At 43.6% G+C, this 14921-nt stretch overlaps 1 long non-coding RNA gene across 1 annotated transcript; it reads left to right on the forward strand.

Moving 5' to 3' along the window:
- Positions 1-592: 592 nt before the first annotated feature.
- LOC148757332 (uncharacterized) lies at positions 593-4095 on the forward strand. Its single transcript, XR_016022403.1, has 2 exons — positions 593-1038; positions 2432-4095. It is a non-coding gene; the product is annotated as an uncharacterized LOC148757332 (long non-coding RNA).
- The last annotated feature ends 10826 nt before the right edge of the window (positions 4096-14921 follow it).

The following is a 14921-nucleotide window of genomic DNA, read 5'->3' on the forward strand; positions in this document are numbered from 1 at the left end:
TATGTGTGTGTGTAAAGACACTCAATGCTATGATCCTGCAGGGGCTTGAATGATTTAAAACAAACTTGTTAGTGAGAGTTGAAACTAGAATGTGAGTCTTCTGACTTTTCTGTGATAATCATTTGCTCAATTAGTGTTCAGCTCAATGGGCACCGGTATTTGCCTTCTTGACACATACATACAGTGGGAAATATATGTCACAGACAAACCCCAAGCTATAACTTTGAAAACTACAAAAGACTAAGGGTCTTAGGAGCAGGAGATCTGACCTATGTGAAAATTCATAAAATAATTATGGGGACGTACATACGAGCTGAAAAGGGAAGGATGGAGGTAGTGCTTAACTAGCAAATGATGGGGAGAGGGAGTGTTTTATGTCATTTGCAAATGAGTTTTACTTCTTCCTTTCCAATCTGGATGCCTTCTCTTTCTTGCCTAATTCTAGGCCTTCCAAAACTACGTTGAATAAAAAAATCACAAGAGTGGGCATCCTTGCCTTGTTCCTGATCTTAGAGGAAAAACATTTGCACCGTGGAGTGTGATGTTAGCTGTGGTTTTGTCCCATATGGCCTTTAGTACCTTGAGTGTAGGGAGCCGGAGCATTAAGGGTTAAGAAAATGTAACTTCAAGCAGAGTTTGGGAGGATCACTAAGGGGAATTCCGATAAGCATAAAGAACAAACAGACACCTGCTGCCCTGGGAATGGGAAAATATCTGAAGGTCTAAGAACAGTCAGGGCCAAACTTTGAGAAAACATAACTAATCTGTACTTGCTGCCTCAGCCGCTTTATGTAACCTTCTTGTTTTTGTGTGTATAAAAGAAAGCTGAAAAATAAAGTAGGCGCTGCAGTCTAATTAGAACTGCTCGCCCTCCCGATCCCATCTTTGTCTCTTGTCTATTTTTTTCTCAATCCTCACTCCCCACTTCAGGAACCGTTCGTCTCGTCGGCAGGCTCCGACAAGTGGCGCCCGAACAGGGACCCGAATACTGGGGAATCAGTGAAGGACACCGCTTGCAAATGAGACGCGTCGAATAAGGTTGGTGAAAGCGGTGAGATACCATAGTCGGGAGTAAAATAAAATGGGACAGGGGAACAGTAAAAGGCTGTTTACCCACATATTAAGGAGCATGCTAAAAACTAGAGGAATTAAAACCAGTGAAGCACAGTTGCTTCGATTCTTAGAGTTTGTAGTACAAATATGTCCCTGGTTCCCAGAAGAAGGGACTTTAAACTTAGAAACTTGGGAAAAGGTGAGAGAGCATTTGCATGGGTATTATGATGCTCATGGACCCTCTGAAGTACCGGTAGACACTTTTTCCTTATGGAATTTGGTTAGGGATGTGATCGATCCTAGACATAAAGGAATCAGATACTCTAAAAATGACCAACCCAAACTGGATCCCCCTTGGAAGCAGAGGTGCAAAGATTACAAGCTGCACTCACTTCCCTCTCTGTTCAAATGCAGTTAGTTCAGGCTCGACAGACTGGGCCTTTATTAGAATCTCAATCAGAATAGAAGCCTAGGTTACAATGAAGTTCTCCTCCAAGTGATTGCAGGGCTGGATCCATAGCCTGAGGCCCCTGTTGTAGCCCCTGTGACAATCAGACAATTACCAGGCGTAATAGATCAGAAGTCCCCCCTACAAAAGATTTTACAAGCTGCTAGTACAGGAGCAACTTGAAAAAGGACACATTGTTCCCTCTAATTCTCCTTGGAATTCTCCCATATTTGTTATTAAGAAAAAATCTGGTCAGTGGAGATTGTTACAGGATTTACGAAAAATCAATGAAACCATGGAATTAATGGGAGCTTTACAGCCAGGCTTGCCCTGTCCTGCAGCCATACCAAAAAACACATATAAAATAGTTTTGGATTTGAAAGATTGTTTTTATACTATACCTTTAAATCCTAAGGACTGCCCTAGATTTGCTTTCAGTGTTCCTTCTGTTAATTTACAAAAACCTTTTAAGAGATATCATTGGCTAGTGCTACCTCAGAGAATGGCTAATAGCCCTACATTATGTCAAAAATTTGTATCAGCTACAATAAAACTTACCCGAAGGACATTTTCAGATATTTACATCATCCACTACATGGATGACATACTTTTTGCCCACTTTTGTGAACCAAAGTTGCTTGCTGCTTTTGCTCATTTACAAAAAAGCTCCACAATTATGGGCTAGTTATAGCCCCCAAAAAAATTCAACAAGTGCCTCCTTACTCTTATCTGGGATATTGTTTAATGCCTCAGGCCATTGTGCCTCAAAAAATACAAATCCGGCGAGATTGTTTAAAAACATTAAATGATTTCCAAAAGCTACTGGGAAACATTAATTGGATTAGACCTCAGTTGCGGTTGACAACCGGTGAATTACAACCTTTGTTTAAAATATTACGTGGGGAAGCTGATCCTACTTCTCCCCGCGAGATAACACGGGGAAGAGGCTTTGCTTGTATTTCTCCAGGTCCGGAAGAAAAACCTTTGTGAATTCCTGGTCGGTGTTAAACCATACCATGAGCGACAGCCCACAGAAGAAGAGACATCTATAGATACCCATCCACGCCCCTAGGGTGTGGGAAAGCTCACTTTCCGCAGCTGCAAAAGGACTTTCCACTTTAGACCCTGTTAAATGGATAAAGACTTTGGGTAGAGGGTTTGCTGGGGATATTGCTATTCTGTTTATTGTTCTGTTTGTTTTACATAGTCCTCAGATGTGGACAAATAGCCCTCCAACGGGCTGTAAATGAAACAACTGCACGTTCTGTGTTTCTCATACTTCAAAAACAAAAAAGGGGGAGATGTAGTCACACAACAGCCTAGCCGACTGTCCCCCCATGTCTTTCCTTAAGGAAAGAAGAGTCTGTAAGACTGTGCCTTTCTGGGACTCTGTTCCATCCTTGTGTTTACACCTTATGTCTCTCTGTCTGGTCCCCAAAAGATGGTTTGCAGCCAAAGACGGGTAAGATATCTCACGGGAGATACAACCTAAGCCAGGCGAAACCGAGTGGGGACCCCCAATGAGCTGCCTTAGAAGATCCAAAAAGGAGCCTTTCCTCCCCTTCCCCCTGCCTGGGAAAAGCCATTGCTGTCTCTGGCTTTCCTCTCTCACCTGATTGTGAGAGAAGTCATGAGGGCAATGAAGATCAGTTCTCTCCACTTATCTCAACAAAACTGTTACAATATGAGTGACTTGACCCTGAGAAGGTAAGACATCATGGGACTTTATGCTTCGGCTGTTAACAGACAAAGGGTGATTGGAATAAACATTTTTCTGCTATGAGGTATGAGTCTCACAGACCGTGTAAGAAAAAATGTTACTCTTGATCTTATCCAGTTTCATAAAGAGGTCTTGACACTGCAAGAGGCCTCTCCTTTAACTACAGATATAGATGAGACGCTCAACAAACTTGTCTCTAGCTTTCACAATGGATTTCCATCATACTCTTCAATGCTTCAACTTATGGCCCCCCCTTGTAATTCCACTTGTTGTGATCCTCCTGATACTATGTTTCCTCCCCTGCATCACAAAAGCTGTGATGGGGATAGTCACAGATATTTATGGAGAAATTCACAAAATAAGGCTCCACATGGCTAATAAACCAAAAGCCACTGCCCCTGTCTAACCCCAAAGGAGATCGGTAGCCAATGACGGGTAATGATCAGTAAGCGTTTTTACAACCTAAGACAGGAGTCGATCGCTTTGATGATCGATATCCAATGACGGGTAAGTGAGAATGTCTGTACTGACTACCTAAGCCAGACACGATCTCAAAAAAAAATAAAAAAGGGGGATATGTAGGGAGCCGGAGCATTAAGGGTTAAGAAAATGTAACTTCAAGCAGAGTTTGGGAGGATCACTAAGGGGAATTCCGATAAGCATAAAGAACAAACAGACACCTGCTGCCCTGGGAATGGGAAAATATCTGAAGGTCTAAGAACAGTCAGGGCCAAACTTTGAGAAAACATAACTAATCTGTACTTGCTGCCTCAGCCGCTTTATGTAACCTTCTTGTTTTTGTGTGTATAAAAGAAAGCTGAAAAATAAAGTAGGCGCTGCAGTCTAATTAGAACTGCTCGCCCTCCCGATCCCATCTTTGTCTCTTGTCTATTTTTTTCTCAATCCTCACTCCCCACTTCAGGAACCGTTCGTCTCGTCGGCAGGCTCCGACACTTGAGGTACAATCCCTCTATACCCACTTTGAGATTTTTTTATTATAAATCATACAAGATTCTCTCTTTTCGCATCTATTCAGATGATCATGTGATTTTTATCCTTCATTTTGTTACTGTGGTGTGTCACACTGATGATCGACGCTGAACCATCCTTGCATCCCAAAAATAAATCCCACTTTATCATGGTGTATGATCCTTTACATGTATTGTTAAATTTGGTTTGCTAATACTTGGGTGGCTTTTTTGCATCTACGTACATTACAGATGTTGTCCTGTAGTTTACTTTGTGTCCTTGTCTGGTTTTGGTATCAGGGTAATGTTGGCCTCCTAAAATGAGTTTAGGAGTGTTCCCTCCTCAAACTTTTGCAAGGGTTTGAGACAGACTGGTATTGATTTTCAGAATGTCTTATGGAAATCACCAGTGTCACTGTCTGGTCCTGAGCTTCTGTTTGAATCAGTAACTTTATAGTCTTCTTATCAGTAATTGGTCTGTTCAAATTTTCTACTTCATGATTCAGTCTTGGAAGATTGTATGTTTCTAGAAGCTTATCCATTTCTTAATTGTCCAATTTGTTGGTCAGCAAGGGAGTGTTTTAGACTAAACAGGACTGGAGGCAGGCTCAGGGGGGCTGAAGTAGAGAAAGCCAACAGATGACGGTGGTGGCAGTGGAATGGAAACCACAGACAACTCAGGGTTAGTCACTAGAACCAACTCGGGGTCCAGAAAGTTCTCTGAAATGGACAACTGCTCACACGGGAAAGTCTTGCCCATGAAGAAGCTTCTTGAGCTATTTCCAGATTTTAGGCTGAGGATGGAAGCATTGATTCCCTCAAGCTTCAACTGAACGTGGCTCAGGAGTTTGGTCTGCATTTTGAGCTTAATTACCCTGGTGGATCAGGTGGGGAAGTTTCAGTTAATGCAACTCACCTGTTAGCCAGTGAGGTTACTGTTCTGTACACACAACCCAACTTAAAGCTAAGCTCCACCGTGCGTTTGTTAAAGCAAAAAGAATGAGTTGGGAGAGGATGACTGGGTTATGTGGGCCTCGTCGCCCAGGGTCCAGTGTGAACCTCCACAACATTCTCTGGACTGCTCATGTTGAAACAATTCCAACAATGGTTTCTATTTCTCTCCTGATGAAGTATCTTCTGCAGTCTCTCACATCTTTGTCTGAGACGTTCTTCCAGCTTCAGTTTTCTCACGTGAGGCTTCTCTGTTCTGTTGGGTAGATCAGTGATTCCCAAACTCTTCCATTTGTGTTCCTCACTGGGAACTTGCTGAGACATACCCAAAGGTCTGTGGGTATAGTTCTTGGTGCAGGCTGGACTTTGTTCCAGCGCTGAAAATGTTCTCTTCCTTCCTTTGATGTTCATGATAACCTTAGGCTCAGGGGGAGTGTATTAGTGATGTTTTTATAGATGAGAAAAAGGCTCAGATGCTAAGTCTCTCTTCCAGAGTTATGTACGTCAGGATTGCATCTCATATCTCTGAACTTCTGGTTGGATTATCTACCCACATGCCCCTAAAGTTAACCACTTTGACAGTCTCACTGTGTATGGGCTAGATTTACTTTTCTAGTAACAATCAGCTGTTCTAGCAGACCCTTTGTCTGCTTCGCACTAAGTTTCCAAACATTGTTTCATTTCTTATAAAGCCAAACAAATCTGAAGACATGCTTGTGACTTATGAAACTAGAGAAAGCTATGGCAGGATGCCAGGTTAATGCGATGGACCAAACCTGCAGAGGTTTGGGAATGGTGACACGTGGAAGATGGCCAGCTATTGCTTCATACTTCTTTGCATTGATGGATTGAAAGTGCTTGCCACTCTTGCTGTTTTTGAAGAGCACAATCCCTCAAAATAATAGAGTATTTAGAACAAAGGTAAGACATAAGTAAAAAACCAAAGCCCCAGGGTAAGTTGAACACAGTGGTCCCACAGACGTCTTCATCAAGGGCTAAAAACTTGGTTCCAAGTTTCCTGTTAGCCAAAAACAAAGCATAGTCTACGGAGACTAATACTCTGTAAGTTAAACTCACTTGGAAGGAACAAGGTCCTCATCCTGATGTCAAGAGCAAGACCCACGAGATGCACCGATATTGGTAATAACCACTATTATGAGGTAGGCACGGAGCCAGTCTTCATATCGCTTTATGTAATTCACAAGACACGAGGCAAGTCTTGTATCTTCATTTTACAGTTGGGGAAACTAGCTCAAGCTTAAGTGCCCCTGAGAGCTCTCTGTGAGGAAATGCCCAAAATAACACTCAATTCCGGGTTTTGCTGGAGTCCAAGCCCATATTTATTCGATGCTTCCTACCTTGTGTTTGCTATGAGTTGTGTTCCCATAAGTGACAGATTTTCTTAATACAAGTCAAGACCAAGACTTTTAGAAAGAATGTCCTCCTGGGAACAGAAACAAGTTTACGTGTATATATACCCCACTGGTCTAGAGTGAGCAAGTCACAAAATTTCTCCAGCACAGGTCTTGGGTCACAAGGCAAAATTTCAAGTTGTGATCCCAGGGTTGAGCCCTGAGTTCATGGCTGAGACCTTAAAGGGTGAGGTTATGCATGTGTCCCTTTTAAAAAAAATCGTTTTCCTATATATAACTAGTTCACTTTCACTCAAGAAGTTACTTTGTCATGTTGGACTTCACCTAGTCATATAAATTACAAACAGTTCAATTCATGACATGAAAAGTTGGTCTCAGGGAATCCATTCTTTAGACATCCATGGCGAAAATGAAGATGCATAACGGTTTTCTACTCAGTGTTCTCAGTGTAAAGTAAAACATGAGATTCTACTTCATAGCGACTTATGTGTTGCTTAATTTTTTTGTAAGTTTGATACATGTCAATCTTATAGAAAAGCTCTAAGAATATTACAAAGAATTCTCATGTACCCTTTACCCTGATTCACAAACAGCTTACATTCTGCCCTACTTCCTTTGTATTCTCTATAAAGTTGTCTTTTCATGAGTCATTAGAGTATGTTGGAACCTTTGCACCCATTTACTCTAAATACCCTAGTGTGTATTTCCTAAGAATAAGTACAGTCTCTTATGCCACCATACAATGACCAAAATCAGGGAATTTAACCCATAGCAAAATTTAACCCATAGCAAAATTTCATAAATCATGTATTATGTACTATCTTGTCATTCCGTGTCCTAGAGGTCTAATTTGTTCTCAAATGCCATAGCCATAGATGTACCATAATTGAAGGATATTTAAAAAGGTGCTGACTTTATCCAAAGTATACTTCATTTATTAAACAGCCCCCTGCCCCCAATCATTGGGCTCATTCATAGCCATATATGGTGTTTATCTGAGGTCCTGGGCTTCTTACTGGTGACTAAAAGAGGCTCTGACTCAAGAGTGACGTGAAGAACCTCGGTCATGTAGGTGTATTATAGAGTCTGTACATTCTAGCTTGCTTTCCTTTGTAGGTTACCTATCTTCTGACCTATGAAGTGTAAGTATAATAATGGAACAGGCTATCAGAAAATGCCTACACTGAAAGTATCCTTTCCTCCATCTGTTTGCTGACCCCCTTTTCCCTTCTCTCACATAGGGGGGCCAAGTCATCTCTGTTGGGACTTGGCAGTTTTAGCATTGACAGTCTATGTCTTGGGCAAACTGAGATGGTTGGTCACCCTCATCACACTGTTGCTTCATCATGGGCTATAATTGCTGACAGCTTTTGTCACAAAAACCGTTATTCCTTTCCTAAATTATCTACAGAGCACCAACATCCTACAAAATTAAACACCAGCATTGCTGTTCTTGCACAGCAACTGACCATAGTAAAAATAAAATTGAAACACTAGTATTCATGCCTAAAATGGCACGACAGATCTATAGATGCCAAAAGCTCAAACAGGAAGTCACCTGATGCAAGAATACATGAGACTTATGTCCCATCAGTTAATTATGAAGAGTCCAGTTAAGAGTGTGCAGAGGCTAGGGTAATTGCTGAAAGCATGGGCTCTAGTTGAACCAGGGTTCAAATCTTAGCTCTGCTTTTACTAGATGTATGATGTGGAATGAATGTCATGTTCTTTGAGCCATGCCACAGTTCCCTTTTACCTCACTTTGAAAAGTAGGACTAATATACTCCCACAGAGCTATAAGGAATGAACAAGTCTGAATGCAAAGAAGCTACTATGTTGCCTGGACCAGTGGTAGCTATTGGAATAAAAATAGATGAGCCCTCCCAAGGACTTCTGGGAGTTTGAGAAGCACAAGCTTGTATGTTGCTAGGAAACAGTTCTCCATCTCAAGGAGCTTAGTTGCCAAGGAGCTTAGCTGGACCAATCGGATGCCTTGCTGATGGAGGTCAGAAGCAGCTGATTGGGGAAGGGGCTGGGAGGAAATGGGGGTGGGAGGCCCAGTGCCTGGTGCTGCAGCTGTGTGCCATTACCCACAGCAGTCCTGGGTAAGAACAGCCCTAACGCTAGCCATTTGTCCATAGTTTTATTGCTTTAATCCCGCCATACAGGCCAAGGGCAGGCCATGATAATATATTTAAGTAATGAGACATGACAGCCGGGGCCTGCCATGGTGATTATAACACACCTAGCAGGGTGTGAGAAGGTCTAAAGGTGAGGGTCCTAATCCCTTAAACGCCTGCAATTGTGAGATGGCAAATGAACACAATGTTTAGACCCAGAGCAGAGCCGATGGCCAGTTGGAAACCCCCATTGGGCCCACGTAAACACATGCATCCAAAAGCGTGAGTGAAGGGCTCTTCCACGGTTAGGTGGTGGCGGTGGTGTTTGGTAGACTCTGTCCAGTTTTAGACACTCAGCAACCACATGCTAGGAAATACTTGGAGGTTCAACTGCCCAAATACCTCCTAGTATTTATTAGAAAAGGATTAAATATAATTCCTTAAATTCTGTCATAATGAAGTAATACACATGCCTAGTAAAAATTCCAAAAGCATTGTTACATAATGAAATTCTCCTCTTAGCCTGGACCACTGAAGTAGAAATATCCCGAACTCCTCCTGGTACAGAAAGATCCCTGCATGTAAATAGGAACAAGCTACAAATTCCAGCTGCCCCTTGGTTTATTGATTTAGTTACTTCTGGCAATCATTCCACTTCAGTGCATGTAGCTATACCTTGCTTTCTTCTAATTGAAATCTTGTTTGGACTTTCCATCACTAAGAGGTTGGTTAAATGATGGTGATCCAGTCTGTGATTTCTTGATAGGCAATAAGACATGTGATGCTTTCTTTCGGCTATCTTATTCTTTCCAGCACACAAAGGGGGGAACCACTCAAGGGCTTTGAGCTAGAAAGATCTAGTATGGAGGGTCCAAGTTCAGGGTCACAACCTGACTTAAAAAGATCCACAGTTGCAGCTATGACGACATATGGAGGCAGAAGGCTGGGCTATGCATTTTCTCTATGCACTAACTTGAACCTATGCTAATGAAGGACACTAAGCAGATTCTTAACAAAAAGAAGCAGAGGCCTCATTGGGCAGGCTGGTTTATCAGAACACACCTGAGAACCCAGAGGTGGGAAGGGTGACCTTTGCAGGAGATCCTTTGGATTTTCTCTTTTGGTCAACAAAGAATGGGAAAGTCTTAATTTCTAGAAGTTGACTGGCTAGCTTCCTCTTGCCCAGAAGATGGAGCAATCTTGACAGTTATAGCAAGGAATTTTGCCTGGACATCATGGTTTGGGGACAAATTGTGGTTTTAATTGCTCTAGACAAAGCAATTCCAGATTCTAGAGTCTGGAACTCTAAGTTTAACTACTGTGTTTCCCCAAAAAAGAAGACTGGGTCTTATATTAAGGTTTGCTCCAAAAGGCTCATTAGGGCTTATGTTCAGGGGATGTCCTCCTGAAAAATCATGCTAGGTCTTATTTTCCGGTTAGGTCTCATTTTCTGGGAAACACAGTATTGCATTTCTGTGTGACCTTGGGTAAGTGCCTAACCTCCCTGAGCCTTTTTCTCTACCTCTAAAATGGAGAAAGATTTTTAGGTTGATTTAGCTCCTCTGAGAAATGATGCTACAGAAAGATTAGATTTGCAAGAGACTTGTTAAGAGAGATACATGTGAGGGAAAATGGGGAAGAAGCTGGGGGAGCCTCAGACCTCAATGCATGTCTGAACCCCGAGTGAAGAAGAGAGAAAGGAAGTGGAAATCAACTAAACTGTTGGGTACCCTAAGAAAGTTCAGCAAAGCTATGGGGAGTCTTTGAGCAATAGTCACCTGTCAGAGGCATCCTATGGCTCTGCAGGAAGGGCTTGCTTAGGAATCCCTGCATCGCTGGGAAAAGCCAAGGTGCAGTATGGCCTCGACGTCAATGCAGCGATCGCTCTGAGCTCAGAAGCTGCTGCCACCAGTCAGTTAAGTTTCCAGTGGATGCAGATTTGAGAATCATGGTTTCAAAGCTGTGACAAGCTTATCTGAGCTGTGAAGATGGCACATTACTGCTGTTCAATACTCTTAATGTTCAAAAGTTAGATTTCATTCACACTACCTGTGGGAACGTAGGCCTCTCTGTGCCTGTTTTCCCATCATAACATGGGGCTAACCATTTAAGTGAAGTGACCTTGGAATGCATGTAAGACACTCAGTGGAGTCTAGTGCAGAACAAATATAGACCAAGAGCTCATGTCTTGGATTGCTGTCACATATTACTACCAAAGTCTTTGTCTCCACTGAGTTCTGGCAACCTTCCTTTGGTGCCAGGGACACAGTAAGATCTGCATTTCCAATCCCTCTTGAGTGAGGAGAGCTGACTACTGCTCTTCTCTATACCTGGTGTCATAGCTGGGCAAGGAGCAGCTTATGGTTGTCTCCCGTCTTAGGCCAGGAAGCACCATTGAATGTCTAGTTGATGATTTTTGCCAGAAAGCCATAGTGGAGCCCTTAACCGACCCTCTCAGGTAGCCCTGTGTAGCCTTGACTGGTAGGAAAAAACCCCTGTGTTCACGCGGCTGCAGGACCAGCTTCATGCGTGTGTGACCTGTGGAGCCCCAAAGGGCCAAATGCTTAGAACCCTGTGCTTGTTTTCATGCTTTGATGTTGGCAGGCTTGAAATTAAATTTTGAACGAGGGGACCACGTCTTCACTTTGTACCAGGTTTGGCAAAGCGAAGCCTATGGCTGATCTTGAGTTGGGTGGATTCAGAATGCTGACAGAAGCAACGGGTACATCCAAAGGGCGTAACTGAAGGTGACTTAATGATGGGACCACGTGTGGAGGTGTGAGCAGAGTTGAGAAAACTCACAGGGAGTGGCTGAGCATGAGCAGACCAGCCGCAGGAGCCGTGACCACCACTGGGTGTTACCTCCAGCAACAGTGGTTAAGTGCAGGAGAAGAGCTGACAGCCAGGAGCAGGGAACTCGGGTAAAAACACTTGACGGCTCTTAAAACAGGCCTAGAGAAAGGAATTGGGAGAATGAGTTCCAGATTTTGTTGTCTTCTTCTGCTCATCTCCTTCTAATGCCTTTGATTTGCTGCTAAAACATACGGAAGACGAGGACCTCAAGTGACACAGTCCGTGAAGGTTGTCATCCCGGGGGCAGAGCATCGGAGGGTGGTGACTGTATTTGCAGAAGGGTGTCGCGTTCAGCGCAACACAGGCAGTGAGGATGCAAGAAGGGGCGGCTTGGGTTAGGTTTTTAAGAAAGAGAGAAACAGAGACTTAATGCAGTTAAATCTGTCCAAAGGCCAGGGGTCTCTCAGTCTCAGAGGACTGGAGCCCAGAACAAGGCCGACTGGAGGTTTTTATTGATAGGTATACAAATACAAGAAAGTAACATTGTTTCTTACACGGCCCGCTGTAAACAGCCGAAGCACAAGGTCCCATGATGTCTTAAGTAAGGTATGTACCTTCTCAGGGTCAAGTCTCTCATATTGTAACAGCTCCGTTGAGATAAGTGGAGAGAACTGACCTTTATTGTCCTCATGACTTCTCTCACAAACAGGTGCAAGGGAAAAGCCAGAGCCAGCAATGGCTTTTCCCAGGCAGGGGGAAGGGGAGGCAAGGCCCCTTCCCATATTTTTCGAAGGCAGCTCATTGGGGGTCCCCACTTGGTTCCGCCTGGCTTAGGTTGTATCTCCCGTGAGATATCTTACCCGTCTTTGGCTGCAAACCATCTTTTGGGGACCAGACAGAGAGATATAAGGTGTAAACACGAGGATGGAACAAAGTTCCAGAAAGGCACAGTCTCACAGACTCTTCTTTCCTTAAGGAAAGACACGGGATGACAGTTGGCTAGGCTGTTGTGTGACTACAGAAGGGAGGGAAACCAGGCAGGACAATGGGACAGTTCCTATTGTCTGCTTATGTGTCACTCATTTAAAGAAATTCAAGACTTCAGTGCCCAGGAATCTAAGGCCCCACTGAATCACCCCCAAATCTATAGTTCCCATGAGCAAGGTCAGCAGAGCCCTGAGAATTTCAGATTTGCTTTCTTGAAGCAGAAGAAAAGGCTTGTTTATTACATAAAGGTTTGCGAGCTAAAAAATACTTTTTTTTTTTCTTGCTAAAGAGGTAAAGCTGTCTTAAGTCTATGAGGTGCCTGAATTTTCCAGACCAGTTTTATCTAAGCCTCATGGTTTAACATCCAATAGAACTTTGCTGGAAAAACAAGGGAAGGGGGTAGGTGACATTATGGAAACAGATACATAAGTGCACTTTGATTCAACCCTGACTGTGTTCCTGAAAATATGACTATAGATGATATTTTTGTAAGTCTTCTTGTCAATGACCTCATGAAACCTGTTTTCAGGATGGTTCCTTTAGGATTTTAGGGATGGTGTCTTCACTACGAAAGTTGACTCCTTTGTCGATGGAAGTAAGTCTTGAAGTCAGTGCTCTTGTTGGAAAACTTCATGCAGCATTCCTAACATCATTGGAGGGACGTTGTCTTGGAACAGCCTTCTGACTATTAGCTCCATGAAAAATCATTTAATGCTGAAGAATCTCAGTTCTTCGTAAACAAAACACTGTTGATGTCTGGATCTTACCATCATCTCATGGTCTAGGACCACATCTAATTCCATTCTGCCTTTTAGTATTTCTTTGCTTTGTGTGACTTATTAACTTCTGGGCCTGTTTCATCTGTAAATGGGGAGAATAACCTATGTCTCAAGTTTGCCAGGATGAAATAAGAGTACGGGGAAGGAACAAACTTGACTCTCAAGATTCTTCTGGCTGGTCCAATAAAAAAGACAAGAGACCGATAAGCAAGAGAAAATAACCAAATTTAATACATACATATGGGAACCCCACATGCATAAGAGATTCAGAGACAGAAAGGGAACATAGGTATATAAGACATTCTGAGCTCGGAATGAGGTCAGGTGCCTTGGGGGCTTCAAAGGGTCATTGCAGGATGTTCAGAAGAGCAGATGTTTAGTAAATAGAAGTTTGTCCTGCCTTATAGACATGTCCAAAGAGGTGATCTCCAATAATCTCCCATTATAAGCAAGGCCCCTAATTCAAATTCCTCCAGGTAGCAAGGGAGGGGCAGAAGTTTCTCCTGAGCCAGAGCTAAAGTTGCCCTTAGCTCAAAACAATCCATATACCATAAAAGCGTATCTTGGGGTGACTAGCTCTGAACCCCCACAAGGGCCTTCACCCAGTTCCTGGTATACCAGGACTCATGTAAGTGATGGACTAAGCAGCCACTAGGCTCTCACCACCACAAAGTTCAGTCTATTGGGGAGTCAGGTCAATGTATTATAGTCTGATGAATGCTTTGGGGGTCAAGAACACAATGTCATGGGAGCTCTGAGAAGAGAGCCTTGAAACTCCATGGCAGAATGTCAGCAATGGCTTCCGGGAACAAATAATGTCTAAGCAAGACTTGCAGAGTATAGGATTTGGACCAGGGGGATGAAAGAAGCATTGGAGAGGAGAGACATTGCTGGGCCCATTGGAAGTTGACTAAGTCACTCCACTTGGAATTGCTTAAGCCTTTGGAAGTACCACTGAACAGGAATAAACTTGGGGATGAACGGTCTTGTACACCCTCTGCCCTGCAACACCCAACCTATGCAGGGGTCGAAGGAGAAGTAAAGGGAAGAAGCAAATGTAGACAGGGTAGGAAGTCACAGCCAAGAGGTGTGCCATTATCCCAGCCCTTCGCACACTTTCAGGGCAAAGGGACAACTGAATCAGGTGGTCCTATCCACTCCCCCCCAGTGCACATGTCCAGGGTCCCAGCCCTTCCTGCCCTGGCTTATGAGGCAGCAGGGCTCAGCAGAGGTCAACCAGACTTCCATTTCCCATCCCCCCATTTCCCCTTTCACTGTCATCAGAAACCCTAGACAAGCAGATGGCAGACAATGTCTAGTGTCAGCCCGGTGACTACGGGCGCCCTGTGAAACAACAGGTGCCTGAGTGCAGGGAGAGCACACGTGTGTCCTCCTTGAGAGCCATCCGCAGGAAATGCATTCATTTCCAACCTGTTGGCAATGCACTGACAGTGAGAGGAACCACAGCTGTGGGTGTGGAAAGCTGCGGGGGAGAAACAATTTCCCAGCCCCAAGCTGCTGTGGAAGGAGAAATTGAACACTTACTTGTAATTTCCCCCCCCAGAGGTCTGTCCAGGACTAATCTAAGGAGGCACTTGGGCTAAAGGGCAAGAACACTGGAAGCCTTATTCCAGTGGCCACCTTCCGTCCCAGCCCCCATGTCAGCACCACCATCACCCTATTTCTGAGGCTTCTAAAGACTTGTTAATACCCCTTAGAGTTGATCCCT

This window comes from Rhinolophus sinicus, chromosome 9, assembly GCF_057876585.1.
Source record: "Rhinolophus sinicus isolate RSI-liver-muscle chromosome 9, RSI-T2T, whole genome shotgun sequence".
Taxonomy (NCBI): Eukaryota; Metazoa; Chordata; class Mammalia; order Chiroptera; family Rhinolophidae; genus Rhinolophus; species Rhinolophus sinicus.